This window comes from Oryzias melastigma, linkage group LG18 (genome assembly GCF_002922805.2).
Source record: "Oryzias melastigma strain HK-1 linkage group LG18, ASM292280v2, whole genome shotgun sequence".
NCBI lineage: Eukaryota > Metazoa > Chordata > Actinopteri > Beloniformes > Adrianichthyidae > Oryzias > Oryzias melastigma.
This window is the reverse complement of record NC_050529.1, coordinates 17,687,685-17,692,179: the sequence shown is the minus strand read 5'-3', so window position 1 is coordinate 17,692,179 and position 4,495 is coordinate 17,687,685. Positions and strand designations below refer to the sequence as shown.

General features: G+C 35.5%; 5 non-coding genes across 5 annotated transcripts; all 5 read left to right on the top strand.

Annotated features, from left to right (window-relative positions):
• Positions 1–1,805: 1,805 nt before the first annotated feature.
• Positions 1,806–1,879, top strand: trnat-agu. Its single transcript has one exon. It is a non-coding gene; the product is annotated as a tRNA-Thr (tRNA).
• Positions 1,880–2,134: 255 nt separating this feature from the next.
• trnat-agu lies at positions 2,135–2,208 on the top strand. Its single transcript has one exon. It is a non-coding gene; the product is annotated as a tRNA-Thr (tRNA).
• A 273-nt stretch (positions 2,209–2,481) lies between these two features.
• Positions 2,482–2,554, top strand: trnat-agu. Its single transcript has one exon. It is a non-coding gene; the product is annotated as a tRNA-Thr (tRNA).
• A 603-nt stretch (positions 2,555–3,157) lies between these two features.
• On the top strand, positions 3,158–3,230 carry trnat-cgu. Its single transcript has one exon. It is a non-coding gene; the product is annotated as a tRNA-Thr (tRNA).
• Positions 3,231–4,372: 1,142 nt separating this feature from the next.
• Positions 4,373–4,445, top strand: trnat-agu. Its single transcript has one exon. It is a non-coding gene; the product is annotated as a tRNA-Thr (tRNA).
• Positions 4,446–4,495: the final 50 nt, after the last annotated feature.

The window sequence follows — 4,495 nt, the reverse complement described above, 5'->3', positions numbered from 1 at the left end:
TTCGCCCATCAGTAGCCGGGATAGGCTCTGGCACCCCTGCGACCCCAAAAGGGAAGAAGCGGTCTGGAAGATGGATGGATGGAAAGCTTTAACTATACAAAAAAACAACATTTTAAAAAATAAACCAGTAAATATAATATACTGTTCAAAAAGTGATAAATCATAACTTCACTAAGATCAAACTTTAAATAGCTTTAAAATGAACTTCAGTTTGAATGATCTATTCAAGTTACACTGGTTATTCTTAGGTGCAACCGTTTGAAGAAATGACACATACTTTCAGTTTTCAAATTAGTCAGTTTCAGTTCTAGGTAAAAAACAAAAAAGTCATTTGATCTTGGCATGATCCTTATCTTTGCTATGTGCGGAAAACACAAAACACTTAATTACTTACATCTATGAAAAGAGAAACAAGACTTTTTTAAAATTAATGTCAAATCATTTGGTAGACTTTTGGAAGAATGACATTTTGCAAGTTGTCCCTCTTACAAAGATGAGTTTGGTCTGTAATGTTCATCATAGATACACTTCAACTGTCAGAGACAGAAGGTAAAACAAAGACGCCAAATCACTTTGCTTGATTTTTAAGGAATTTATTAGCATAAATAGTGTAGAAAATAAGTATATAACAAAACCTCAGCACTTTGTAGTGTTAATCTTGGTTGTCAATGACAGAGGTAACATATTTCCTGCAGATCTTTCAGAAGGTTTTTTGCTGCAGCTACTATTTTGGTCCATTCCTCCATGCAGATCTTCTTAAGAGCTGTGCTGTTTTGGGGCTCTTTAAAAAAATCTCTATTTAATTGAGATCCAGAGTTTTGATAGAACATCCAGAATCACCATATTCATCCTTTCTTCAACACAAATCAGTTGTCCTTTGTAGAAAATTCCCCTCTGACTTGTGGGCGGAACTGTTGGTGCGCAGAAACCCCGCCCCCACCCTTTTGTTACCCAAAACTGAACTGTTTACACTCTCCTGCTACCTTATAGCAGCTGTAATGTGTGAAACTAACATTAGCAGTGCGCAAGCAATATTGGAGCTTTCCAGTTTTGATCCAGATGCCAGTTCAGATGAAGACAAAATGTTCATGGATCTATTCGTCTGCAAGGGGATGCATCAGAATGAAGCAGAGGAGGAGCTCCTGGCTCACTCATCGTATTTTCTACGTAACAAAAATGACAACAGGAAACTGGACGGCCTGGTTACATATAATAGGGCCAGTTCTGTTCTTTATAGAGGGTTGAGCTCACGTGATGAGCGATTTAACAGATTCCTCTCACTAGTTTATATACAATTTTGTGTAATAACAAATATTTTGGAGGCTTGAACCATCTACTTTCTGTTCTCTCATTGCTGCAATGACTAACATATCAGTTCTGCATTTTTAAGTTTCACAATCAAATCCACATTCAAATGAAACTAAATAATTAAAGATGGATCAGTGACAGTGCAGCCCTCAACCCAATAAAACAAATCACAGCCTAAAAGAGAGGACAGGGAATTTTCTTTCATTCATATTAATCAACGGTTTCCAGAAACTGTCAATCATCTCTGAATTGTATCGGGATTGCGATAAAGAGTGGAAACTTTCTCATTAAGTTATATGTGCAAGACGGTAAATTATAGTGTGTACTTGGGTTTTCCACTGAAAGTTCCTAGTCTAAATGGAAATCAGTCGGTTTAGTTTTGCCTTAGTCACAACTGCCCTAATTCCTTGAAAAATTGTCCATCTTAAGACTTTTTGACATTATTCTACTTCAAAAGTTTGCAGGGAAAGTGATCAACCATTTTGACAATTATACAAGGCGCTGTGGCTTAGCTGGTAAAAGCGCCTGTCTAGTAAACAGGAGATCCTGGGTCCAAATCCCAGCAGTGCCTTTTTCAACAGGATTAACACCACTGGCCATATATGTAATAAATAAATAAATAAATAATTAGATTAAATAAAACACAGATAAATGCCAGAAGTTCTTGAAGACAGAGTAATTTTTAGTACCCAATACATTTATAAGAACAAACATTTTGAAAACATGCTAAATTCTTGGAAAATTGGTGCATCTCAGAACATGTTGATTCTTCTTCTATTTCAAATGTTTTAGGGATAAAGATAAACCACTGTGACAAACTAAACAAGGCGCTGTGGCTTAGCTGGTTAAAGCGCCTGTCTAGTAAACAGGAGGTCCTGGGTCCAAATCCCAGCAGTGCCTCTTACAACAAACACATATTGTCTAAACCCATCTTTGTTAAAAACTGGAACAGAGAAATATCATTGGCCAATGAGAAAATGTGTTGTTGGTAAGAAAGTATTAACACATTTCACATGCTCTTGATTGGGCAATAAAATAATCTTGGCTTTAAATCTAATGTATTTATTGAGATATAAAAAAATGGGCAAAGTCTTCTGCAATTTTTTTTGTCAAAAAAAAAAAACGTGTTTTATTTCAGCGAGATTACAAAAACATTTCTACATCTGACACAGAGGCACTGTGGCTTAGTGGTTAAAGCACCTGTCTAGTAAACAGGAGATCCTGGGTCCAAATCCCAGCAGTGCCTCTTCCAACATGGTCAGCACCTGTGACCATTTCTTTAAATTGAATAGATTACAGTTAAATGCCAGAAGCTCTTGAAGACAAAGTAATGTTTGTGTTCTTAAAAAGAAATGTTTAGTTCCAAATACATTTATAAGAAAAGAACCAACAAATAGAAAACAGGTGACATTCCTTGATAGTTGGTGCATCTAAGAACATGTGGATTCTTCTGCTAGTTCAAATGTTTTCAGGGATAGAGATAAACCACTGTCACAGACCAAACCAGGCGCTGTGGTTTAGCTGGTTAAAGCGCCTGTCTAGTAAACAGGAGATCCTGGGTCCAAATCCCAGCAGTGGCTCTTACAACAAACACATATTGTCTAAACCCATCTTTGTTAAAAACTGGAACAGAGAAATATCATTGGCCAAAAAAAAAAACATTGTTGGTAAGAAAGTATTATCACATGCTCTTGATGGGGCAATACATTTATCTTGGCTTTAAAACTAATGTATTTATTGAGATATAACGAAAGTTAGAAAACGGGCAAAATCTCCTGATTTTTTTTTGTAGACAAATGTGTTTTTTATTTTAGTGAGATTGCAAAAACATTTATACATCTGGCACAGAGGCGCTGTGGCTTAGTGGTTAAAGCACCTGTCTCGTAAACAGGAGATCCTGGGTCCAAATCCCAGCAGTGCCTCTTTAAACATGACCAAAATCTCTGTCCTTTAATAGAAAAATAATTATTTAGAATTAGAAAAAAAAACAACTTTATTTGCTTTTGAAGGTAAAATAGTGCTTCTTTCATTTAAAAACTTAATCTTGATTTACAAACACATTTTTTTTTTTTTTTTAGAAATGAACAATTACAGATCGGGCAACATTCCTTGAAAAATGGTCCATCTTAAGACTTTTTGACATTATCCTACTTCAAAAGTTTGCAGGGAAAGTGATCAACCACTTTGACAGTTAAACAAGGTGCTGTGGCTTAGCTGGTTAAAGCGCCTGTCTAGTAAACAGGAGATCCTGGGTCCAAATCCCAGCAGTGCCTCTTCCAACATGACCAGAATCTCTGTCCTTTGAAAGAAAAAATAGATCATTTAGGATTATAAAAATAATTCCATGTACTATTTGCTTTTGAAGGTAAAATAGTGCTTCTTTCATTTAAAAACTTAATCTTGATTTACAAACACATTTTTTTTTTTAGAAAAGAACAATTACAGATCGGGCAACATTCCTTGAAAATGGTCCATCTTAAGACTTTTTGACATTATCCTACTTCAAAAGTTTGCAGGGAAAGTGATCAACCACTGTAACAAACTAAACCAGGCGCTGTGGCTTAGCTGGTTAAAGCGTCTGTCTAGTAAACAGGAGATCCTGGGTCCAAATCCCAGCAGTGCCTATTACAACATGGTCAGCATCTGTGACCATTACTTTAAATTGAAGAAAATATTGTCATATAGAAAAAAAATCTCTTGAAGAAAAAATAAAGTTTCTGTCCTTAAAAAGAAAAGTTAAATTAAAAGATATATTTTAAAGAAAAGAACAAATCCCAGCAGGAGCTCTTACAACAAATGCATATTGCTTAAACCCATCTTTGTTAAAAACTGGAACAGAGAAATATCGTTGGCCAAAAAGAAAAAGCGTTGTTGGTAGGAAAGTATTAACACATATCACATGCTTTTGATGGGGCAATGAAATAATCTTGGCCTTAAAACTAATGTATTTATTGAGATATAAAAAAAGTTAGAAAACGGGCAAAATCTCCGGAATTTTTTTTTTGTCAAAAAAACGTGTTTTATTTCAGCGAGATTACAAAAACATTTCTACATCTGACACAGAGGCACTGTGGCTTAGTGGTTAAAGCACCTGTCTAGTAAACAGGAGATCCTGGGTCCAAATCCCAGCAGTGCCTCTTACAACATGGTCAGCACTCGTAACCATTTAAAAAAAAAAATCTTTAAA